General features: G+C 40.3%; 1 long non-coding RNA gene across 2 annotated transcripts in view; it reads right to left on the bottom strand.

Annotated features, from left to right (window-relative positions):
- Positions 1-27,299, bottom strand: part of LOC139184578 (uncharacterized) — a 498,707-nt gene that overhangs the window by 273,179 nt on the left and 198,229 nt on the right. For both annotated transcript variants that reach the window (XR_011568117.1, XR_011568116.1), the window contains one exon: positions 27,160-27,247. This is a non-coding gene — a long non-coding RNA (uncharacterized lncRNA). The remainder of the gene's footprint in view (positions 1-27,159; positions 27,248-27,299) is intronic.

The following is a 27,299-nucleotide window of genomic DNA, read 5'->3' on the forward strand; positions in this document are numbered from 1 at the left end:
GTAAACTTTAGAATTTGGGGAGGAAAACTTGTGGAAATCCTTATCTATATGAATTCTTCCTTGATAAATTTAAAGATGGAATCACCCTTGTAAGTGGAAAAAGGAACATTACTTAGGCCTTTTTGCTAAGACATCTTCTGCAATGGTAATCAGGTTTTTCTATAGGTAAGAGTGAACTCCTGGCTACTTCCTCACATGTTCAAATATTTGTCCAAAGATCGCCTTCTCAGACTATCCCATTTAAAATTGCAGTGCCTCCTCAGCACTTCCTACTCCCTCTCCTCTGGCTTTGTTTCTCCCTGTGGCATTTATGACCTTCTTATAAACCTTAGGATTTATTTGTTCACTGCTTGTCACCCACCACTAGAAAGTAAACCCCATGGTAAAGGAAATTCTTGTCTGCTTTGTTAATTACTTTTGTTTCCCCCAGAGCATAGAAAAGTGTCTTACACTTGATTAGCAATTATAGATGGTCAAAATGAATAAATGAATGAGTGGAAGGATTCAGAGAATTGTCTCTTACTTAAACAAGAGTTCTTTCTTAAAATTGATGTATAATTGGGCTTCCCTCATAGCTCAGATGGTAAAGAATCTACCTGTAATGCAGGAGACCTCGATTCGATCCCTGGGTCAGGACAATCCCCTGGAGAAGGGAATGGCAGCCCACTCCAATATTCTTGCCTGGAGAATTCCATGGACAGACCATGGGATCGCAAAGAGTGGGAAACAATTGAACAACTAACCCACATACTTGACATATAATATTTGTTTCAGATGTACAACATAATCTTTCTCTTGTGATGAGAACTTTTTAAGATATACTCTCTTAGCAACTTTCAAATACGCAATACAATGTTGTTGACTATATTCACCGTGCTGTATATTACATCCTCGTGACTTACGTGTTCTTTAATTGGAAGTTTGTACCTCCTGACTCCCTTCATTTTATTCATTCAAGTTTTCAACCTGGGATACACTAATAGGCACAGGGGTCTCTGTTAATGCCTTAAAATTGCATGGGGAGAAAAGTGTATTTATGTGTATAGTCAGCATCTCAAATACAGCAACTCAAAGGTTAAAAACCATTTTGTGTCCTATATCCATCCATACAATAGGATATTATTTAGCCATAAAAAGAAATGAAGTATTGTTACATGCTACAACATGGATGCACTTGGAAATGGTATGCTAAGTGAAAGAAGCCAGACACAAAAACACCACATATTGTATGATTCCATCTATACGAAATGTCCAGAATAGGCAAACCTCTACAGACAGAAAGCAGCTTTGTGGCTGTCCAGGGCTAGAAGGGGAGGGGAAAGAGACTGCTTAATGGATAGGGGGTTTTCCCTTGAAGTGATGAAAATGTTCTGGAACTAGTGTTGATGGTTTTACAACATTACGATTATACTAAATGCCCCTGAATTGTACACTTTAAAATGGTTAAAATGGTAAATTTATGTTATACGTACTTCTTTTTAAAAGAAGAACCATGTTGTGAATAAGGGAAAGAAAGAGATGGTAAAGATGAGGCAAATCGTCTCATTTATCTAACAAGATGGATGGTGGCATCTAAGTCTGAAAAGCTGTCGGTTGCTATAAAACATTCTAATAATATATTGAATTGGAAGATTTATAACATTAGGAGTAACAACTTATATTTGAACCAGGTTTTGCAGTTTTGAACAAATTTCCAAGCATATTCAAACTCCTAGGGAGCAAAAAAACTAGTGAGGTAGGCAGGTTAGATAAAATTCTATGATTATCTCCATTTTATAAATGGCAATAATGAGGTCCAGAGAGGTTAAGTAATTTTCCCAAAGTCACATACATAGCTAGCAAAGAGTAGATGAGGATCTAAATCCAGCTCTGTTCATGATTTGGGAAATTTTGTTCCTCCAGCTCTTTTCAACGTTTTAACATCTTTCCAGAAATCACCAGTGTTCCTGTGGTAAGATTTTCCATGTGTGTGTGCTAAGTGTATGCTCAGTCGTGTCCAACCCTTTGTGACCCCATGGACTGTAGCCGCCAGGTTCCTCTGTCCACGGGATTCTCCAGGCAGGAATGCTGGAGTGGGTTGCCATTTCCTCCTCCAGGGGATCTTCTCAACCCAGGGATCGAACCCACGTGTCTTCTGCACTGGCAGGTGGGGTCTTTACCACTAGTGCCACCTGAGAAGCCCAGATGAGGTCAAAAGCCATGTTTCTTCTCTGACATCTCGAATCATATCATGAAAGTGTGGTCACACTGGGTACTTCATTGTAAAAAGAAATTCTGACTAGAAATGGTACACAGCTATGATAAGTGAAAGTACTAGGAAAACAGTGTTACTGGTGTAAATGTTTGAGCAAGAATGTTGTAAAATGTGGGGGTCGATGGTAGGAAAAAGAGGTAATCAAAGCTAATAAATAAGCTAACAAATTCATCATCTTACCAATGAGAAAATTCAGGCACAATGAGGTTGGTAGCTTATCTAAGACACAGAGAGTTAGTGCTCAAGGTTAGACTTGAAGGCTCTGTGAACACACAAGGGTTCCTGGTGAACCAGCCTTCCAGCAGAGTAACTGGGAAGAGATTACTTTGTGTATTTACCATCCAAGAATAAGATGATATTTATTATAAACAGAAAGGAAGAATTGGAGATTCTGTGATAATAAATGACCTACTGCATAAATTTAGCCTCAAATGAATTTATTTTCCATCTTAGTTGTCCCCACTGGGTGAGTGCACTAACACTGTGGCTTTCCTATCTTATCCAGGAGTAGTCAACTATGCAGAATTCACCAGTGATGTTTCATGAGCACGGTTAGTGGCTGGGTGAATAATGCAGACCACAGTGTCACTTACATACACAGAGACACAGATGGTCAGAGCTGAAGGAGCCGTAGAGATCTTCCAGTCTGGGGTTTCCCAGCCACAGTCAGCTGACCCCCTGAGCCAGCATCCAATGCCACCTTCCTTCTCAGAGAAAGAGTTTGTGTTTGGTCCCCTCCCGCACCTCATCTTCTGCTCCCTCACTCTGAAAGAGGTTACAATGACTGGAGCATCAGCCATCTTGGGGAAGACATGGAAAAGAAAACTTGAAAGACAAGAAGGAACTTTGTAGAGAAAAGTAACTTTAGCAAAGCTCTTCAGTGTGTGATTTGAGCTGGAAGGAAGACCTTCAAAATCATCTAAACTAAACTTCACTCCTTCCATGAAGAGACAGATGTTCCATGAAGGGAACAAATGTGACTTGTCCAAAATCACAGAGTCAGGAAGCAACAGAGCCTAGTCTAGACAGATCCTTCAAATTCTAGTCCAGGGCCTTTTCATGACACTTCTCAGTCTCCATAATTCTTTTCAGGTGAAATAATCATGAGCAATAACACACCAGTTTCACACTGACACTGGCCATACTATGCATTGTTTTCGCACTTCACAGGGTGTACTTTGACTCAGGACACATGAGTGAGGCCACGGGTTCTGTGTTATGCACCTGTAACTCTTTGTAACCAGTACTTCAGGCCTGTCTCATAGAAAATGCACATGATTTGTTTGATGGAATGGATGCTTTGGATGGGAGAGGTGAGATGGGTAGAGTTCTAATATGGTTATTAATGTCTCTCATGACACGTCACCCTTTCCTTAGGTGACAGCCTTCTCATCTTCTTCCATCTCCTCCACATTTTCCCCCTGTTGAAACTTTTTCAAGGGACCAAACTTTGTCTCTTGTTCTCTGTAGTGGGAAGGGAGTGCCCAAACTCTGGCAGCCAACAGCCTTGAATCTGGATGCTACTCTGATGCTAACTGTATGATGTGGGTGAGTTACTTAACCTCGCTAAGATTTAACTCAGCCAGTTGTAAAAGAGTTGATAATACTGATTTCATTTGATTTTTCTGTGGAAGATGTAATATATGTAAAATTTCTAACATAATATGTGCTGTAAAATAGCTGCTTAACAGATGTTAAATTCCCCTTGCCTGGGAGATTCCTCCCATCTCAGTGTCCATGGTTCTTTATTTACCCTTCACTAGTTAATTATGCATTATTTTAAAGATTACCCATGACCTTAGAATACTTCTGTTTCCCTCTAGATCATAAACTCTCTTGAAGGTGCTCCTATATCAGAGGAATCTTTGCATTTGCCCCTTCAAGACTTCTCACGGCATCTGGATGATGCTCGGCACGAATGTGGCACACACAATTTATTTTGCAGAATTGAAGCAAACGTGTGTGGTGGTAATGGAGGAAGCACATACTGTATCAGGCCTTTTGGATAATTTGTCTGAAAAGTAACCGCTCCTATGCTGGTGTCATATGTTTCTTAACCATATATCTGTTTCTCCAGAAAGCGTAGGTGACAAGGTATTTGACAATGATGCCCCTCCATTAATAGGGAACATCTGAAGAGCTGACTCCTGCTCCATGAGTGGCTGAGCTGTGTTTCTGTGTTAGGTCTTCATGTCCCCAAGAAGAGGAAGTGGTATTTCAGGAATGGCAGATGACAAGGTGACGTCACCCATCTCCGTCAGTGCTCATTTCGTTTCTTCAATTTCAACAAACAAATGATAGAAAAGGTTGTTCCTTTATCACATGGGTGGCCTCTCTTTGTGTTTATTAAGGAAAATAGAGAAGGTTCTCTTCACCGTGCCCTTCACTACAGAGCTTCCCATTTCAGCACCTACCTCTTTGTCTCAACTTTCTGGAAGAGGGAAAGGCCAGTAACTGAAACTTAAATGGTTAATTCACAAGTTGTATGTATCCAATATCATAATACAAAACAATTTTAAAATTGTTTAAAAAAATTAGAGCATTCATACCTATGCATTCCTAGGATAATAATCAAAATTAACAAATATCTGTAAATTATTATGCCCAGACAGCATTTATTGAGCTCTTCTTACAACCAAGTCATTGCGCTTTAGGTTCAATTACTCTGTCCACTCCTCAATCAGTGATTTCTATGCACTATTGTAGTTGTTTTTCTGTTTTGTATATTTTAACTAATATATGTATTTTGCTTTTTAAGACATAATGCTATTGCAAACTTAATAGACTACAGTTAAGTGTAAATACCTTTATCTGCACCGGGACCATAACAATCTTATGATTCACTGTATTGCAATAATCACTGTATTGTGGTGCTCTAGAACCAAACCCGCAATATCGCTGAGGCATGCCCCTATATCAGACCAGATCAGTCGCTCAGTCATGTCCGACTCTTTGCGACCCCATGAATCGCAGCACTCCAGGTCTCCCTGTCCATCACCAACTCCCAGAGTTCACCCAGACTCACATCCATCGAGTCAGTGATGCCATCCAGCCATCTCATCTTCTATCGTCCCCTTCTCCTCCTGCCCCCAATCCCTCCCAGAATCAGAGTCTTTTCCAGTGAGTCAACTCCTCGCATGAGGTGGCCAAAGTACTGGAGTTTCAGCTTTAGCATCATTTCTTCCAAAGGAAGCCCAGGGCTGATCTCCTTCAGAATGGACTGGTTGGATCTCCTTGTAGTCCAAGGGACTCTCAAGAGTCTTCTCCAACACCACAGTTCAAAAGCATCAATTCTTTGGCACTCAGCCTTCTTCACAGTCCAACTCTCACATCCATACATGACCACAGGAAAAACCATAGCCTTGACTAGATGAACCTTTGTTGGCAAAGTAATGTCTCTGCTTTTGAATATGCTATCTAGGTTGGTCATAACTTTCCTTCCAAGGAGTAAGCGTCTTTTAATTTCATGGCTGCAGTCACCATCTGCAGTGATTTTGGAGCCCAGAAAAATAAAGTCTGACACTATTTCCACTGTTTCCCCATCTATTTCCCATGAAGTGATGGGACTGGATGCCATGATCTTTGTTTTCTGAATGTTGAGCTTTAAGCCAACTTTATCACTCTCCTCTTTCACTTTCATCAAGAGGCTTTTGAGTTCCTCTTCACTTTCTGCCATAAGGGTGGTGTCATCTGCATATCTGAGGTTATTGATATTTCTCCCACCAATCTTGATTCCAGCTTGTGTTTCTTCCAGTCCAGCATTTCTCATGATGTACTCTGCATATAAGTTAAATAAACAGGGTGACAATATACAGCCTTGACGAACTCCTTTTCCTATTTGGAACCAGTCTGTTGTTCCATGTCCAGTTCTAACTGTTGCTTCCTGACCTGCATACACATTTCTCAAGAGGCAGGTCAGGTGGTCTGGTATTCCCATCTCTTTCAGAATTTTCCACAGTTTATTGTGATCCACACAGTCAAAGGCTTTGGCATAGTCAATAAAGCAGAATAACATAGAGTGGTGCAATATTACTGCTATTTACAAAGGGCTATAGCAGACCCCAAGAAGCAGAACTGAATTCTAAGTTGAAGTCTGGATAAGGGAGAGAACTCAACAGCTACCAGAGGTTGCTCTAGGTGTTTTCACATAGATGATCTCATATCATTTTATTTAATTATAAAATACTCCAGTGGGATATATGGGTAATACTATTCCCATTTTACCCATGTGGAAATCAGGTCCCACATGATAATAGCAAGTACCTATCTAGTATTTACCATGTATTGAGTGCTGTTCTAAAAGCTGTACAAGCATTAATTTACTTAATCTTCACAACAATTCAGTGGTACAGGAGCAAATCCCATTTCAGAGAGGAGGAACTGAGTTCTAGGTGTTTGAGTCATTTGCCCAAGGTCTTACCACCACTAAGTGGTAGAGCCAGGTGGAGGGGTTCCTGAGTCCTTGCTCTTAGCCCTCATGTTACTGCCCTGTAGAGGCTAAGTAATGTGGTCAAAGTTACCACCTGGAAAGAGGTAAAGGCAGGATTTACTCCATATCTGCCTCTGTAATAATAATAATGTCCTTTGAAAAAATTATTTTAAAAATTTCATCCCAGAAAAGAAGAGCAGAAATATAGGTTGGAGTAAAATGCCCTGAATGCCATAGTAAAGAGTTAGAACTCTGTTCCATGATAAAGGAAACCCTCTAAAGATTTTGAGCAGAACATTTAAAAATCAATATGATTAACTCTGCATTGAGGAGGGGGAAAGCTCCCTAGAATGTAAAGAATGAATGACAAGTGGATGAGGCAGGAAGTAACCAATCCAATTAGGTGGAGGCTGCAAAATTCCCAGTGATGAAGGTCTGAGAGAGGACAAGGTCACAGTTAACAGAGAATAAGGGTGGGGGGAAGATTCAAGAGATAGCATCTGAAGGACTTATCCAGTGTGAAGGGAGGACAAGTCAAAGAGGAACCTGAAGTTGGTAGCTCGAATAACTAAGAGAACAATGGTTCTCTTAAATGCCCTCGGTAACACATAGTTTTTCCTGTAGTCATATACGGATATAAGAGTTGGACAATAAAAAAGGCTGAGCACTGAAGAATTAATGCCTTTGATCTGTGGTGCTGGAGAAGACTCTTGAGAGTCCCTTGGACTGCAAGGAGATCAAACCAGTCGTAATGGAAATCAATCCTGAATATTCATTGGGAGGACTGATGCTGAAGCTGAAGCTCCAATACTTTGGTCACCTGATTCGAGGAGCTGACTCATTGGGAAAGACCCTGATGCTGTGAAAGACTGAAGACAGGAGGAGAAGGGGACAACAGAGGATGAAATGGTTGGATGGCATAATTGACTCAATAGACATGAGTTTGAGCAAACTCTGGGAGATGGTGAAGGACAGGGATGCCTGGAATGCTGCAGTCCATGGGGTTGCAAAGAGTCGGACACGACTGAGCAACTGAACAACAACAACATAGATGGATAAGAAAGTTTTCAACCTGTCGAGTTCCTGGGGCCTATAAAGCCCTCTATGAAGCTAACCAGGAGAGAGTCATTTCAGCAGGGAAGAATTATTTAGTCTCCTGTCTCTGACCCTCCTAAGTATCCTTCAGGACTGGAACCAACCTACTCTTTGTAAGCTGTTTTAGCCAATAACGCAGCAGTTGCAATCTCTTTTCTGCAGCAACACATGTGAGGGATGTCATTCATGGACACAGCATCCCTTTAACCACACCCACAACATCTTAGACTCCTAAAGTTAAAGGGAGACAAGTGGTACACATTGTGCATAATTCCCAGAGGCCCTGCCATCATTCCAGATGAGATTGGGTGTTTTCAGGGTCATATGGCCAAAGACCCAGCTATCATCCCAAATCACAAAGCTTTTTCCTTAAGGATTTCTAATGACTTAAGAAAATGATTATGATGTAATCGGGTTAAGTGAAACAAAAGCTCTGTAACAACCTAGAGGGGTGGGATGGAGAGGGAGATGGGAGAGAGGTTCAGGATGGAAGGGACATATGTACACTTATGGCTGATTGATGTTGATTTTTGACAGAAAACAACAAAATTCTGTACAGCAATTATCCTTCAATTAAAAATTAAATAAATTTTAAAAATTCTTAAAGCAGAGAGAACAAAAAATACATATAATGTATTAAAATATATGTATATAACATGCATAGAAAAAACACAGGAAGAAAACGCATCAAAATGTTAACAGAGGTCCTTTATTAAGCAAATATTTATTGAGCACCTATCATATGCCAGGAATTGTGCTATTCATCAGGCATGGTGGGGAAAATGACCTATTTGATCCCTTTATACAGTTTATAACCTGGGGAATAAGCTAAGCTAAGCTAAGCTAAGAACTTAAAGACACTTAAGAAACAAGTGCACAGACTCTGAGTACAAAATTCTTCCAGACTTTCGGAGTTGACTGAGTCCTTGCTCTCAACGATCGTGTTACCGTCCTGTAAGCATAAAGTAAAATGTCCAAAATTACCAGCTAGAAAGGGGCTGAGCCAGGACTTGAACCATGTCTGTTCCACACCATCACTAACACCAATTCTTTTAGTGGCCTAACATTATCAAGGGTTTCTAAAACATTCAAAGTTTCCATAGAAAGAACTCTCTTCTGTGCTCATATTTCATTGATTTACATAATACACAATCAAATTCTATAATTATAATAACAAGTATAACTGGCATTTCCCTATTTGTAAATACACACAAGTGATTCTTGGTGAGCGTGGGCCCATTTGGAGGGGGCACGAGTGCCTGAATGCAATAAAGATCCCCTGGCCACCAGCATACAGCATGCTGTGGGCCTTGGTTGGCATAACTACCGAAGTAATCAAGGGACTACATCTATCCAATAAGTCGATTAAGTGGAAACTGATTAAGAGAACATATACTGTGTCATATATCTGGTCACACAGCTTGAGACTGCCATGACATCAGGCAGCCAGTTAAATCCTATCAACTTCCCTGTCAGCTGAAATCTTATTTTCATTATTATTATATCTGCCATTAAGTCACAATTTTGTGAATTGTGTCACTCCCCCCTCCCAAAATTTGCATGTTGAAGTACTAATTGCCAGTACCTCACAATATGATTTTTTTGACTTCTTAGAGCTTTTAAAGAAGCAATTAAGGTAAAATCAGGTTGTATGGGTGGACCCTGATCCCATGGTATCTTTATAAGAAGGGAAGATCAGAACACAGGCAACACATGCAGACCGAGGGGTGACCATGTGCGGACAAGGTGACTGTCAGTTAGCCAGCAGAGAGGCCTCAGAAAAAACCAACCCAGCTGGCACCTGCCTCTAAAACTGTGAGAAAATAAGTTTGTGTTGCTTAAGCCATCCGGCCTATGATATTTTGCTATGGCAGCCCTGGCAAACCAATAGAGTGCTTATCTCAACAGCTGGCACGTGGTGAGCACTCAGGTCATGATGAAACAAATGAATGAATGAAGACTGTAGATGTCTCACATCCTGCATTTCTGTGTTTGACTATTTGAGGACTTTTTAAAAAAGAAGTTTATTTTATTATTCTTATTAATTTACTTATTTTACTTTACAATATTGTATTGGTTTTGCCAAACACTGACTTGAATCCGCCATGAGTGTACATGTGTTCCCCATCCTGAACCCCCCTCCCACGTCCCTCCCCATCCCATCCCTCTGGGTCATCCCAGTGCACCAGCTCCGAGCACCCTGTATCATGCATCAAACCTGGACTGGTGATTCGTTTCATGTATAATATTTTATATGTTTCAATACCATTCTCCCATATCATCCCACCCTTGCCCTCTCCCACAGAGTCCAAACGACTGTTCAATATATCTGTGTCTCTTTTGCTGTCTTGCATACAGGGTTATCGGTACCTTCTTTCTAAATTCCATATATATGCGTTAGTATACTGCATTGGTGTTTTTCTTTCTGGCTTACTTCACTCTGTATAATAGGCTCCAGTTTCAAATAAGTAGAGGTGTGCTTGAGTCATCTGCCAGCACTGAGATTTTCAGATAAGAGAGTGGGCCTTCTCTTTCATCCATTTCTAGTTCTTAATCCTAGGACTGGGAAAACGAGTTCCTATAAATTACAATTTAAGAGCATGTCAAATGATCAGAGCTGAAATCTCTGCATTATTAGAACAGAGTCAGTCCTCAACAGCTTCACAGAAGCATTTAGCTCCCTCATGTTGGGCAATGATGTCTCTTGGGGCTTCACAGCGGCCCCGGTGCACACAGACAAGGCTGAGAGGTGAAAACTGCAAAGAAAATTTGTAGATGGCCAAGAAAATCACCAAGGCCTTTGATACATGGTGTGTGAGGTCATGAAAACACTGAACTTTCTCCCTCTCTTCTCCCACAGAATGAGAATTAAGGTACTCCAAGAACCTGACATACCACCTGTGTATGTTCTTAGCAATATGATCTCAAAACTTAATGGCAAATTATCTGGATTGTTAGCATTAGCACAGAACAGAGAGCCCACCGAAAACTTCAAGGGTCCATGGCCCAGCCTTCTCTATTTTGAAAGGAAGGAAACTGAGGTTCAAAAAGGGGAAAGGTCTACCCCCACTCTTATCATCATTTCTTAAGCCTTTGGCATAGAAACTGAAGACATAGTTGAGTACTTCAGTCTTTCATATTACTTAAAAAAAATTTTCTTCCCCAGCATCCCTAGTGACTGGTCAGTAGACTTAGCTTAAATACTTGTAGGAATGGGGAACTCATGGTGCCTGGAGACAGTTAGACCATCTCTAAACAGAATTAGTTGCAGATAATTCCTTTTACTGAGCCCAAATTTACCTCCCTGCATCTTCCCCATTCTCGATATGGCTTCTTGAGCATCATAGAATCCATCTAACTCCTCTTCCCCATGGTAGCCTTCAGATACCTAAAGACCAAGAAAACTTTTAACAGTATCTCCTAGGTCATGGTTTTGAGCTCTCTACTCATCCTTGTCACTATCGTCAATGGCCTTAAATTCTCATAAGGCAGACAGACAGAAATATAACACACCCATTCAACAAATTAATTCGGCAACTGTTGTATAAGTTGTTGAAGATGTACACTGGAGATGCTGTGACAAAGAGAGCATGCATGGTTCTTGCCTTTGTGGAACTCATAATCAAATAGTCCCTGTTGCTCTTCAACTGATTTTGAAAATAGACATCTTCACAAACTGTATTGGTGAGGGAGTAAAACGGTCAATCATCTTGCTAAACATCTTGTTATGGATTGAATGTTTATGTTTCCTCAAAATTCATATATTGAAACTCTAGCCCCCAGTGTGATGGTATTCGGAGATGAGACCTTTGGGAGGTAATTAGGTCAAGAGAGTGGAGACCTCATGATGGGGTTGGTACTAGTATAAGAAGAGACACAAGAGGGCTTGCATCCTTTCTTGCTTTCCAACATGTGTGGATACAATAGAAAGACAGCCAGAAAGCAGACCCTCATGAAGAACCAAATCAGCCAGGACCTTGATCTTGGACTTCTCAGCCTTAAGAACTGCGAGAAATACATTTCTGTTGTTTAAACTATGCAGTGCATGCTATTTTTTTTCCCTAGCAACCTGAACTAATATTCATGAAAACATACCACACCTTGGCAATTCTCTTGAACTGTTTATTGAGACTGGATGGGAACTGAGTACTGAAGGAATGGAAGCCTGGGTGACTGAGTGGTTGACAAAGGGACATTCCCATATACAGACATGCAGGTTTACTACAAAGATATATGAGAATGTCCCTTTGTCTACCACTCAGAAAAGCATTTATCAAGAAAGTAGGACTGGAGTTAAGTCTTAATGTATGGGCAGGAAGGGTGGGCCTTCTGGGCAGGAGTGAAGGCACAGAGGGATACAAAAAAAGAACTCAACAGTCACTGGATAGGGATAAACAGAGGAGAACCAATTAAATAACCACAAATTGTGAATGTTACAAAACAAAGCCAAACAATTCAGATCACACCTAACAAACAAAATTATAATAGAAATACCATGTTTGCTCCCCAAACACATGCACATTCTAACACATTCTTGGAAAGAGTGCTGTAACATTGATTTATATCTGACAGTCCAAGTAAAAAAATGAAAGAGCTGCCAAATCTGCCTATATAAATCCCAGTGATTTCACATGTTTTTATCCTATGAACTGAAGGCAGAAAAAGAGATTTAAGCCCTCGAGACAGCAGACAATAAAACAGTACCCTAGTGAAACTTCTCAGAGGAGCCACTAGAATCATATTTATCATGTCCAAGACTGACATTAATTCTAATGTGCAGACATTCTTCATCATTCAGATGCACAATATTAAATAACTCTAACAGGTGAATTTATCAAGTTATGCAGAGCTGCACTGAGCTATACAGAGGGAGTGTATAACTACAGTATTACACAGTATCAAACACTCCATAGGAGCCATGACAAGCTTCTTCTGTCGACAGCCAGATGACTGGCAAGACCCTCTTCCAAAATCATCCTGGATGAAAGTGCTTCTCTTGTGCCTTGTCATAGAAAACCTTTCAGCTGTAAAAGCTTTGAGCAACTGATCAGAACCAAAACTGTTACCTATGTAAGAGCAGTCTAGGCCATGCTTGTAGGTAATCCTGACTGGTCCATGAAAAGGAGGAATGATCCTCTGTCTTGGTGAGGTTATAAATCCAAAATCTCTTAAGTATCAGATGAAAAGGTCATTGGTGCTGCTTCCTTGCTGCTATAAAGAACACCCTGCCTTCTAGACCCCACTAAAGAGCCTCAATTATTAGCTCTGCAAGCTACTGTTCTCATCAAAAGCCTAGCAGAAAGGTAAGAGCATGGATCTCTGGGGCAGCACCAGAAATATGCCTTTCTGATAAGCCATCCCTAAATAGTTCTCTAACTTGGTTGATTACCAGAAGCATCTGGGAGCAATTTCAAAGTGTAGATTCTCAAAACATACCCCAGACCCCACCCCACCCCCCACCCCCCCAAATGGAATCTCCAACAGTTTGTAAACTGCAACCGAAATCATGGATCATTCTGCTATTCAGTATTGTTTATATAACGATGAAAGAGAGATTCCAGTTGGTGTAGGTGTCACTTCTCTCTAATTGTTTGTTTCCTTTTACAAGAAAAGGAGAGTTTGGTAACCCACTGAGTTTCCACTCTTGCCTTGGACACCAGGAAACTGGAAACTGATAGTAACCCTTCCTGGTTTAGATTTCTAGGTACAATCGTTTCCCTTTCTATTATTAGGTTCTTGAAGTATTCTTTTCAAATGTAACTTTGAATTAAGTCACATAGAAACAGTCAAAGCATAAATTACAAATTAGTGAGATATAAAAAATTCTAATTCAAATTTACCCTAAATTTCAGAAAGTCACCCTCTCTATTCTCTATTCACCTTCTCCATAAATGTGGGTAGATCTTACATTTTAAAACATAAAAAATAAAAAAGTTGATGGGGCCCCCATCAACTTACTCATTGGACAAATGACAGAGGATAAAGGGCCCAGAAGGATGGCTAAACTTGACAGAGTGGAGGAGCCAGGGCCATGTTCAGTTGCTTTATGAGCTCATTGTTCCCTTTCACCCCGATTATCTGCTAAAGAGAACAAGCTGTGATGTAGTGACAATAGGTGTGAATCTACAGTCAGAGGACTTAGGTTGGACTCTCAACTCTTTAGGGCATTTCACAAGTCATTACCTCTGTGGGTCTAGTTTCCTCATTTATGAAATGGGGGTAACCATCTTGACTTTGCCTGTCTCCTGGGGTTATCGTGAAAGTTCTCTGTAAAATGAAATGTTTTATAAAATGTAAGTTATTTAACAACTAATGGTAATAGCTCAAAAATACTAGATAAAATATACTCAAATGTGATAACTGACTCATCAAACAGAGGTTTCCCACTTCTAGGAAGCAATGGTTGGTTATAAAAAGAAATCTAGAGTATTCTAATGTGCTCCCCAAACAGATGAAAACTTGCAAGAGAACAGTGTACAGCATGAGGTTCCAGTGAGGAGGATGGCCTTTGACTGTCAGGGGTTCAGGTTTCCATTGACAGATAATGCTTACAACTGATCAGATAAAGCCTGGAGTACTTTTTCAATCCCTGACAGCTCACTGTAGGAGGCCCTCACCACCTATATCATGTCTGAAGGAAACCAACCAAAGTATAAGAGGCCTAGAAATAATGTCCCATTAAAAATAGCTAAAGGAACTTGGTAAACATAGACTGGAGCAGGTTCACAGGAGAGGCCCTGGTCGTCAGATGTGTATGGTGACAGAAGTGTCACGTAAAAGAGAAGTTCATTTCTTTCAGTGTGGATTCCCCAATGTGTGAAAGCTGCTTTAGACAAGATGTCAATTAGGGGAAGATTAATTTCAGAGCAGAGTACATTAGCAAGTGAAATGCTGAGCTTCTGCAATATCAATTGCCAGATATTTCAAAAGCAATTCTTGCCCTTAGTGAGAAGCAGCAATAGATAGATATTCTTTTAAATGTTCTGACCATAAGATGCTACAAGCCAGTCCCTTCATCACTGGCAGACACAGTTTCTCATTCTTAGAGACAAGACTAAAATTCTTCTGCTAAAGAACCTAAACTTGACTTGGGAGTTACCACTGAGAAAGCCTTGACTTTGGGACTTCAAGCCCATCCCATGCCCAAATTGGTGCTCTTCACGTCTCTGTACTTACTACTTCACTGTGATTGCCACGCTTCTCAGATCAAAGCTTCGTGCATCACCATCCCCCAGAGCAGCCTCTCCTGGAACCAAGCCAGAAATCCACTGCTGCCATTTGTGTTTTCATTTAGTAAATAAAGATCAGAAATGGCTGCTGCTTTAATAGATTGAAATAGATTATTTGGTCTGCAAATAAATATCTTGGGGGAATTAGAGAAGATTTGGAGAACAACAGTCAATCTCAATATAATTAAAAATAAGCTCTCACCTGCTACTAATTTCCTTCTTGTTTCTTTGCTAACACAAATCTTTGTTTGAGCAAAGAGGTAAAAGGCACAGTTAGAAGCTGTTTACATAGTGCAAATGAGAGTGCTAATTGTAGAGAGCCTGCATGTTAATGAGAAAGAGGTTATTTATCAGTGTGAAATTCTGAGTGCAATAAATTGCAGGTGATATTTCAGGAAACATTCATTTTCTAATGATTTCTTTTCACCTCCAACAGTGGTCCCAAATCAAAGTGCAGTATGCTGTAATGAAATAAGAATTGGTCTGAAAGCCAAGAGATCTGGTTGTGGTCTCTCTTGAATGAGGTACCTTTCCCTCTCTGAGTTTCAGGCTCAATCTCTGTGAAAATTAGACATGTCTAAGTTTCCTTCCAGCTTTGATCATCATGGTATAAGAAGTCTGAGGAGTATACCTACTTCTACTGAGAAATCAGTTTCTCTTTCTTGGGATAACCTTTGTTGTTCTGAAACCAACTTAACAAAAAAACATTCTTGGAAAAGGCCTGGCTTCCTAGCTCCCAGGTTTTCCCCTACTCTGGCTGCTATGGTTCTGCCCAGCTATTTTTGAGGAACTCACTGCAGATCCCTGAAACAAAGCCTTTTGGCAGGACCGCAATATCATGTGCCTCCCAGCTGCCCCCAGACCCACCCAGCAGCTCTGAAGATGCTCCAGGCCCCCAACACCCTGTGATTCATTTATTTGGCACTATTTTTCGAATATCCACTGTATGTTCAAGGCGTCATGCTGAACATTAGGAACCCAGCGACTGTCTAAAGGGGAAGTCAGATGTCAAACAAATAAGTATCCAAATAACAAAAAGCGCCAAGTGACAAAAATAGGGCAGGTCATGACAGGGGGCGGGGGGGCTCGCTTATCCTGGAGGGTCAAGAAAGGCCATCCTGAGTGACATTTTCATTAAGAGCTAAAGTAGAAGAAAGCTGGCCATGGGGGAAGGAGAGTACAAGCTGAGGAAACAATACATAAGGTGCTGGGGTAAGGAGGTCAGCACATCCAAGGACTAGAAAGGTCAATGTGTCAGAAGACTCTGAATAAGCAGAGAATAGACAGAGACTGGAGATGTAGGTAGGGCCTGATTAGGATTTTTGGACTCTGACTCAAGACAATTGGAAGCCATCAATAGACTTTAAATTGACAAGAGATGTGATCAGACAGAAGGGTTCTATCAATTGTTGAGTCTACATTCAGGTTTCTGAGGGGCTTAGAAGAACCCCTGTAGCTCTCTTCCATTCCCTCCCAGAGCCAGGTATGTGTACCACGTCCCAAGGGAAAAGGGTATCCCAAGTTACCAAAGAAACCAAATGTTTCAAGTGTCCAAGTAAAATGAACCCACAAATAATGCTTTGGTAACCATCCTCACTATGGACAGAGATTCCAACATGGACCTTAGGGAACCCTTCACCCTCCCTCCTTCCTGCTCTCTGCCCTCAGGTGTATCAGGCAAATGGGATAGGGAAATGGGAAGGACCCTACTCCAAGGGAAATAGTAGGACAGGAAGTGATAAGCAGGGAACCCCCAAGATAATAGCACAAAATGAAGTGAAGACACAGGAAAGGGTGTAAAGAAAGGACATCTGCAGGCTCTGGCCACAAACAAATGGAGTTTCAGCTCCTGCTCCCAGAAGCCTCTGCATGAACTCTTGTCAAGCACTGGTGGGCACAAATGCTTGTTAAGTGAGAGGCAGTAGTAGAGGTGGGTCATGGGATGCCAGTTCCCTGAGCGCACTGGGGATGCTAGAGGCTGAGGCTGAGGGCGACAGGTTAACAGCCTTCACAGTGTTTCTTAAAGCATTATCCACAGACCATGTTTCTGAGTAAAAAGGGTGTGGGGACAGATATAGATCTTCCAGCCCTAGAATCAGTCCTTATAAGTAGTACAAAATTAGAGGGCAGGACCCAGGCCCTAAGTCAGACTAATGGTTTCAAATCCTGATTCCATACACTTACTAGTGATGTGAACTCAGGCAAATTGCCTCATCTGTTTTAGTCTGAGTTTCCTGGCATGTAAATTGAACGTCGTAATAGTACCTACTTCATATGGTTGTTGTGAAGAGGAAATGAGATAACTCATGCAAAGTATTTAGAATGGGACCTTCCTGTGACACAATAAGACACTGAAAATTGTTAACTATTAGTATAACTAGGTCAGGATTACTAACAGTGGGCCTGGGGAACCTGCATCTTAAGCTTTCCCCAGGCGATTCTTGGGACCACTCATTAATGCTCTATCTTCAGTTAGTGGAGCCATCTATATGCCAGCCTCTGAGCTAAACCTTTTATATGTCTTATCTCATTTAGTCCCATGAGGTGGCACTAATAATCCTCCACCTTTCAGATGAGGAAACAGAGGCCTAGAGTGGTTAACTACCTTTCCCAAAGCCAGATCTTGAAGTTCTAGATGCCCTTTAGGGACAGTATATTCTACCAGGTTGGAGACAGAGAAGTCAGTCAGAGGGGACCAGAGCAGGCTGCCACTGCTGAGCTCGGAGTAGCTGTGAGCAGACTCCGTAGCCTCTGTCCAGTCCAATGGGTGGGGAAGAGGGGAGAGTGGATTTAAGAAAGGGTTGAGGCTCACAGGTAGACCTGGCAATGCTGCTTCAGCCCTAGTCATTAAAGGAGCCAAGGAAAAGGGCTCAGCCTGAGCGTTGGCTGTCAGCTCAGCCCTGCCCATCATCCACTGTCAGTCTCTCTCCTTGCTCCATAATGCTGCCATTACATCACAACACCTTTCCAGCAATTTGAATGCCTTTCTCAAGGCACAGAGTGTGTCAACCCTCATTAAGCCTGACCACCTTATTGAAGATTGGCAGTGTCCTCAAAGCCAAGTGTGGTGCCTGGAATATGGGAAGCAGGAACAATAGAATGAAACATAAGGGGGCAGTGAAAATCCCCAAATCAAAAGATTTTGTCCTTCCAGTGGTCAAAAAGATTGGCAGTCAGGAGTCCAGCATTTCAGTCCCATCTCTGCCATTTTCTTGCTATGCATCCCAAGCACACTGTTTAACATCTCAATATCTGCTTCATTTTCTATAAAATGACCAGTATAATCATTCAAGTGAGAAAATGGATTTGAAAGATACTTGTACAAAATAAACTGATGTACCAAGATGACATTTACCCCCATGTATGGAGACCTGCATTGCCCTACTATGATAGTAGAGCACAATGTGTTATATCCTTTAGAGCTGCTGCCTTCCTGGCAGGACTGGCCCTCCTTTCTTGGCGTCCCAGGCACTCTCCATGAATGCATGAGTAAACAAATGATCCCTTCCCAAAGAAGACCTTTTCATTAAAAAAATTCTAGAGGTAAAAATTTCAAAACAATATCAAGTTTCTCTAGAAACACATGTCAGGCACAGGAGCACTAGTCACGGTAGATATCTAGCTGGGAACCTGGCCACTGACAAGGCTGTGATATGTTTCTCATGAATCCCTACAAAACTCCTATGGGGCAGGCATGGCCTTGCTCTGACACACTCTTCTCTGCTCCTACCTGCCTCCCTGTGTCACCCACCCCACTCCAAGACCTTTTGCTTCCTCAGTTCATCCTTCAGATATGATCTGAGCTCAAAGGTCATTTCTTCTAGAAAGTCTTATTGATGAAGGATCTAAAGGAACAGGATGCCCAGGTTCCTCCTACAACAGCTGAGCTGCCTATACTCACTGCAAAGGTACTGGTCTCCAGTGGAGAAAGAGAGAGACTGAAATGCAATGCTTAAACACCCAGGGCCATGTTTACCAGAGGAGGGAAGGTGAGACTGCTGCTGGACTCATTAGAATTAATTACTAGCAAGTCATCAGGTTAGCAGGAATAACAACAAAGAAAGGACAGCCACCCGTCAGGGTTAAAACCAGCCCTTCTGTAAGAATAGGAACTGAACCAATAGGGCAGTTTTCTGTGGCAACACATGGGGAAATTTTTGGTGGGGGAAGGGCATGGAAATCAGCTAGCTCGCTGTGTCGCCAGAAGAAAAGGTTTCTGTTGTGGTCCTGTTTCCCTTTCTACTGGAGGCGGAGGATGATGCATACCACAGATGGTCTCCCCTCACCATGTCCAGGAGCTACAGTGAAGGGTCTCAAAGAAATACCTTTCTCTATAGTTGGCTTCTAAGGGAAATTATAATCAAGGACATAGCTGAGTATGAAACAAATAAGAAAATTATTCCCAAAAAGCAGGGACTCAAAGCCAATGTTGGTAGCCTAAAAAGTGATGAAGAAAGAAATGAAACTTCCACCAATTCTTACCATGATGGGAAAGTCCCAGTTTTATTGTTTTTTTTTTTTTTAAAAAAAAGGTAACAATTTATATTCCTCATAACAAATTCAGTGAGTTTCAGGTACCAGGAAGCGAGAAAAATCTCATTACCATCCCCTCTAACACATACACACACACACACACACACACCTCCCAGGAAAACAAGAAGTGCCTCCTATACCATAACTGATACAGCAAACTCTTAGACCCTACCTCCAAACTCTTAGACCCTACCTCCAAAAATACAAACCCCATCAAGACTTAAACACTCAGTCTTAGCATCTTATGGTGGAAAGGGCTCTGAGGCCAGCCAGGTTTGGATTAGAATCACTTTCAAGTCATGCAATAAAAAAGCAAATTACCTAACCTTTCTGAGCCTCAGTTACTTCATCTGTGAAGTGGGAAAAAAAGTCATCTTTCACACAGGGTTGTTATGGGCTTCAAAAGATATGACTACTGTAAAGTACTTGGCATAATGCCTCTCAAATAGTTGTGCCTCAAAGATGTTCGGAGTCCTTCCTCTATTCCTATAGATTTACTTGAGAAAAAGAAGTCAAAAGAAATCTGGAGAACGTCCCCATTAGGTAAAGGAAACTAAAAAATGTAGGAAGTCATTTCTTCTTCTAATTGAAGGTTATGAGTATTGAGTACCTTATTTGATCCATGAAAAGCATGTTAGGGTCACTGCCGGGTAGCACCTTCATATCATCCCAATCACAGAACTTAGGCCACTAGTTGATATATTATGATCACCTACTTACTTGTCTCTATCACCTACTAGATTATAAAGTTTAGCATCTTCTTCATGGATGTTTATCCAGTCCTTTGTGCTAGGTCTGAACATTTTCAAAATTACTGATATCAACATTTTTAAATTAATAAATATTTATTATTATTTAAGAGAACTATGTAGTGTAAGTATCTTACAGTTAAAACCTGGATCAAAACCTGAATCTATAATAAGACTGGAAAATGGAAGGCAGGAATAAAAGGTGAATTAAGGAGTGAAGCTCCTTGACTCCAGGAGGAAAAGTCAAAAGATATTGTTTACCTTCTTCTCTAAAACTTAGACAAAACAAGCTAGAAAACACTCTTTAATTACAAAAGTAGCATTCAGTTTAAAATAAATAAATATTTCCCTAACAATGGAGAAGCTAAGAGGAAAGAAATAATATATTATAAATAGAAAATGATGCCCTAAAAGGTAAGTAGAAAAAAGAAAGTTAATGAAACAATATGATAAAATACATACATATCTGTTTTAGCAAGAACATGTAAATGAATGATAATGCCCTATTCAAAGATACTCAGATTGGGTCAAACAAAACCTAACTACTTGTTGTTTACCAAATACATCTTAATACAAATCAGCATAAAAGTATAAGGAAAAGGTAAAGGAATATTATGTAAATGCTTAAAAATTATAAATTAAAATATAATTGTCTTGAATATTTATAGGCGAAATAACACTGTATTAGCAAATGTAAAGCAAAAATTGTTAGAATACAATGAGAGAAATGACAGAAATGTTATATTCAGAAATGCTAACACATCTGTCTTTGACAGATAAAATAAATGAAAATACAGGATATAAAGGTGCTGATCAATCTATTTATTAAAGTTGATTTAATATACAGTTTTATAAAAGTGAACAATATTGCACAAACAGAAAATATACTTTCATTTCCAAGACCTATGATCTATTTACAACAATTTATCTAATATTAGGATATAGAGAAAATTTCAAAGTTCTAGAACCAAAGTTTCACAAGCTGTATCTCTGAATATAATTTAACAAAATTATAAATTAATAACAAACATTTCAAGAAAGTACCAGTCCCTTAGAAATTAAAAAATTACCATACTAAACAACTGTTAAAGAGGAAATATAAATCACAAATGTAGATAATTTTTAGTGAAGATGAGAAAACTATATATAAAAATTTATATGAAATGTCCAAATAGTTCTCAGTGAAAAGAATCCACAGTCTTAAATATTTCAATATGTAACAAGATGGGGAAAAATGAACTAATCTGTGAATTAAACTCTAGAAAAAATAGTATAATAGTATAAAAATAGTATAATTTTATATTTTAAAAATAAAAGGAATGAATGAAAATACAAAGGAGTCTAACAAAGGTAAAATAATAAAAAGACTGAATACTCAGTACTCAGAAGTGGTAAATAAACCCAAGAGCTGGTCTTTGAACTCAGCAGTAATGTAAACAAGCTTCAAACATGTAAATTAGAAAGAAAGGGAGGATTCTGGGGAGATGAAGTTGACAGCCTCAAGATCTGTCAGAAACTAGAGAGACTAGACAGCAAACTAAAATCCACAGACAATGTTTATAACAAAACTAGGTGGCAGGTGATGTCATCATATAAAGTTAAAATTTGACCTGTTTTTTTCACGGTGGTAGGTTGAATAATGGACCCCAAAGATATCTATGTCCCAACCCCTGGAACCTGTTAATGTTATCTTATACTGAAAAAGGGACTTTGCAGATGTGGTTAAGGATACTAAAATAGGGAGATTATCCTGGTTTCTCTAAATGGGCTCTACGTACAATCACAAATGTCCTTTTAAGAGGAAAGTAGAGGGAAGACAGAGAAAATGAAGTCAACGTGACAAGTGAAGCAAGCTGCCATGAGCCAACTGGCTGCCGCCGCCGCCGCCGCTGCTGCTAAGTCGCTTCAGTCGTGTCCGACTCTGTGCGACCCCATAGACAGCAGCCCACTAGGCTCCTCTGTCCCTGGGATTCTCCAGGCAAGAACACTGGAGTGGGTTGCCATTTCCTTCTCCAATACATGACAGTGAAAAGTGAAAGTGAAGTCGGTCAGTCCTGCCCGACTCTTAGCGACCCCATGGACTGGAGCCTACCAGGCTCCTCCGTTCATGGGATTTTCCAGGCAAGAGTACTGGAGTAGGGTGCCATTGGCCGCTAGCAAGTAGGAAAAGGCAAGGTAATGGGTTTCTCCCCAGAGCCTTGATTTCAGCCCAGTGTAGCTGATTTTCAGATGTGCGACCTCTAGAATTGTAACAAAATAAATGTGTGTTGAGTTGTTACAGCAGCAGTAGGAAGCCAAGAAATACACTAATGAAATCATCTTTGCTAATAAAGCAAGTCAGGAGCAATACAGGTGTACCTCAGAGATAATGCAGGCTTGGGTCCAGACCACCACGATAAAGTGAATGTAGCAGTAAATCAGGAGAAGGCAGTGGCACCCACTCCAGTACTCTTGCCTGGGAAACCCCAAGGACGGAGGAGCCTGGTGGGCTACAGTCCATGGGGTCGTGAGGAGTCGAACATGACTGAGCGACTTCATTTTCACTTTTCACTTTCATGCACTGGAGAAGGACATGGCAACCCACTCCAGTATTCTTACCTGGAGAATCCCGGGACGGAGGAGCCTGGTGGGCTGCCGTCTATGGGGTCGCACAGAGTCGGACATGACTGATGTGACTTAGCAGCAGCAGCAGTAAATCAAGTTCCACAAAATTTTTGGTGCATATAAAAGTTATGTTCACACTATACTGTAGTTTCTTAAGTATTCAATAGCATTATGTCTGAAGAAACAAGTACATACCTAATTTTAAAATACTTCATTGTTAAAAAATGCTAACCACCATCTGAGCCCTCAGTGAATCATAGTAGTAACACCAAAGATAACTGATCACAGTTACATTTATTATTATGATGCCATAATAAATATAATAATAATGAAAAAGTTGGAAAGACCATGCTCCCTCAAATTTCATATATTGAAACCTAATACCCAGTGTGTTGGTATTAGGAGATAGGGCCTTTGAGAGGTAATTAGGTCTATGAGGGCAGAGCTCTCATGAATGGGATTAGTGCCTTCATAAAAGAGACCCCAGAGAGCTGCCTTGTGCCTTCTGCCATGTGAAGTTATTGTGAAAATTACATGTCTACGAACCAGGAAGTGAATTCTCACCAGACACTGAATCTGCTGGCACTTTGATCTTGGACTTCCCAACCTCCAGAACTGTGAAAAATAAAGTCATACTGTTTATAAGCTACCCAGTTTGTGGTGTTTTGTTATAGTAGCCTGAATCAGTTATGACCAATTAATATAACTGAAATATCATTTCAACCTTAAAATCAACATAAAACATTAAAAAACTGTCAGTGAAATATTTGCATTCTTTTTCCTAAGTTTTTGAAATCCAGTGCGCATTTTTCACTAACAGCACATCTCAGCTGGGACTGACCACATCTTAAGTCCTCAACTGCCACCTGTGACTAGAGGTTATACCATACTGGACAGCACAGTTCTGACATGTAGCTTACTTGTATACCCTAGAAAGCTCTAGAAGTCAAATGGATCAAGATTTTATTTTTAAAATATGAACAGGCTTCTTTAAAGCATATTGAAAGTCTGGGTTCAAGAGAAAATGCGAGCCCTCTCACCATGGCAAAAACCATCTCCCTTTTCTGGTGGGCTTTCAGGCCATGAAAACCATCCCCCATTACTGGTGGGCTTTCAGGCCATGCCACCAGATTGTGTGAGTTCAGGAGATGGGGCTAATGTGTAGAGCTATGCAATTGTGGCAGTCCTGACTTCAGAGATGACAAGACAGGCTGCCCAGAACAAAAAGCAACACCTAATTAGGGTGCAAAACCTCCACACTACTCACTTTGCTAGGGTAAGAGATTGCAAGAGGAGGCCATCACAAAGCAACTCTAACCCAACTCTTATGTATTAAGCCATTGTCAGCTAATAGCATTTGCTGAAATTTCCTCATCAGATCACACATTCAGTTTTGTAGAACAGAATATCATTGCATGACAATGTAGACTTTATAAGTATTTTTCTATCATTATCTTACTGCTGCTGCTGCTAAGTTGCTTCAGTTGTGTCCGACTCTGTGCAACCCCATAGACGGCAGCCCACTAGGCTCCTCTGTCCCTGGGATTCTCCAGGCAAGAACACTGGAGTGGGCTGCCATTTCCTTTCCAATGCATGAAGTGAAAAGTGGAAGTGAAGTCGCTCAGTCGTGCCCGACTCTTAGAGACGCCATGGACTGCAGCCTACCAGGCTCCTCCGCCCACGGGATTTTCCAGGCAAGAATACTGGAGTGGGGTACCATTGCCTTCTCCACATTACCTTACTATATTTATCTAATATAATTACAGATCATTGCACTAGAGGAAAGGAACAAGAAATATATAAGCTTTGATAGGAGCACCAGATCATTTTATACTGCCTAATGTGGGCTTCCCAGGTGGTGTAGTGGTAAAGAACATGCTTGCCAATGCAGGAGACATAAGAGACGCAGTTTTGATCTCTGGGTCTGGAAGAGCCCCTGGAGGAGGGCATAGCAACCCACTCCAGTATTCTCACCTGGGAAAGTCCCATGGACAGATGAGCCTGATGGGCTACAGTCCATAGGGTTGCAAAGAGTTGGACACAACTAAGCGACTTAGCATACACGCACAAAGTGATCTCAGGCTTCCCTGGTGGCTCAGACAGTAAAGAATCTGCCTGCAACGTTGGAGACCAGGTTCAATCTCTAGGTTGGAAAGATCTATTGGAGAAGGGAATGGCAACTCAGTCCAGTATTCTTCCCTGGAGAATTCCATGGACAGAGGATCATGGCGGACTACAATCCATGGGGTCACAAAGAGTGGTACATGACTAAGAGACTAACACTTTCATTTTCAATTCTAATTAAATGACAGAACTATAAACCATCATTAATATAAACCTTTTTCTCATATATTGAGTTTTCCACAGTATAGGGATGAAAATATTTCTTAGCTCATTAGCACATGTTAACATGAGATAGTCTTTAATAGTTTATTTTTTCCTACCAGTGTTCAAATAACAGCCTATTGGTAGCAAATATAAGGCTAAAAATAGGTGAAATCTCATTTAAAATAGTGTTAAAGTTAAATTTCTCCTTCACAGAAAGTAGGTATTATTCATAGTCATTTTTACTCTTATTAAGACTGTAGATCTAAAGTATTTACTCTTTTTTTTTAAATTTTATTTTATTTTTGAACTTTACATAATTGTATTAGTTTTGCCAAATATCAAAATGAATACTCTTGTGGAGCAGATAAAAGTGGAAATCTTTGCCTGCATGCTGTATTAGTGAGCTAAAAACACCTGTTTTCTCTCTGTCACCATTTCTCCATCTCCTATTATTGGAATGCTTAGACTTTATGACAAGGGTGTTATTTCACTCTGAAGTTTTACAAAAAGGGAGGAAGAATAGTTCAAAACTATGATGAAAACATCCAAGGTCATTATGCTCCTCATTTCTTTGCACTGAATTTATTTCCTTTTTGTATTTTGCTGTGCACACAAAAATTTCAATGTAGAAGAAATTCAAAAGCTTCTCTCTCCCTCCAATAAAATCTTTAAAAGTCATATATTTCTCCCAGAGACTTGAATTAAGTAAAACAGAATCAAATGTCCAAAATTCAGTCTAAAACTGTCAATAATGTAAGTCCTTTTTTTAAAAAAAAAATCCTTTATGGAAAATGTAGCATCTGCATTTTAGGAAGTCTAGTCAGTTCAGGACAGTCACCATCTCTTGAAATAGTTATCACCATTTTCAAAGATCATCTCACTAATATCTGCACCTTTTCTCTGGGGTTCATGCAGTATACCTGGCTGCATTTGCACTACACACAAATAATTCTTAACAGATGCCTTTGAAAGGTCCTGTTGACTAAGGTCTCAGCAAGGAAGTCCTGAGGGATCGCCTAATGAGACTAGCCCATGAGAACAGATAAACATGGGGAGTTCAGGACTAACAGTCTGCGGGAAAACCATCCCAGAAAGGCGAATGCTTATTGTTAAGTGGGAAGCAAAGCAGACTGGCCAAGTACCCCCAGAGTTAAATTTGAGTGGGTTGCCAAAATGGTACAAATAAAAATACAGAGAAATGAGCAGGTATGGAAACAGAACAAAATGAGATAAGATCAAGAATCAAGTGAGTTAATAACAGCCAGTATGGGAACTAATCTGGTGAGCATTGTGTCTTTCAGGTAAGACTTTATCACCGGGTTGGGTAAGAGCCTGTTTTTAGAGCAGCATTTTCCAAACTTCAATGTGTATGGATTTCCCTGGGAAATTTGTTAAAATGATCTGAGGATAGGTGGAGATTCTGTATTTCCAGCAAACTCCCTGGTAATGTTGATGCTACTGGGCTAAGGGCCACATTTTGAGTAGCACTCATCAAGGACAGAATTTTGTCATAATTCAATAATGACTGTGGTAGTAACATTTTTCATCTTCATTCTACATAATCCTATTTTTTAGAAGCCATTTCTTCTAAAAAAAAAAGTTTTAATCAATGCTCTTTAGTATTCATACTTGGGTAAGGAACAGGGCAAGACTGGACTTGGACAAGGGCCAGTATCTGAGAGAAAAGAAATACTCTAGGTCCTCAAGGAAATCATGATCTATAGAGAGAAGGACCTATTTGAACTCCTTCTTATTTAGAGGGTGACCTAGGGTGCAGGTACTGACATAAAAATAGCCAAAGATAAAGCCTACATGAATTTTGAAAATTATTGATAGTCAACTCTTTAAAGTGGCTTGACTCTGAGTTTCTGCTTAATAGCAACTGTAAAAAGTAAAACAAGAACAAAAAAAATTCCAAGAGCTAGCCTCACAACAAACCTGTGTAGTAGGTATTGCTGACAACTCCATGTTACAGATGAGGGACAGGGCTTCAGAGAGATTAAGTGATGTGCCACAGGTCATTCTCCTAGTAAGAAAAAAATAAGAAATAAACTAGGATCACAAACCAAGCCTGGTTA

The sequence above is a fragment of the Bos indicus genome, chromosome 8, assembly GCF_029378745.1.
Source record: "Bos indicus isolate NIAB-ARS_2022 breed Sahiwal x Tharparkar chromosome 8, NIAB-ARS_B.indTharparkar_mat_pri_1.0, whole genome shotgun sequence".
NCBI classification, from domain to species: Eukaryota; Metazoa; Chordata; class Mammalia; order Artiodactyla; family Bovidae; genus Bos; species Bos indicus.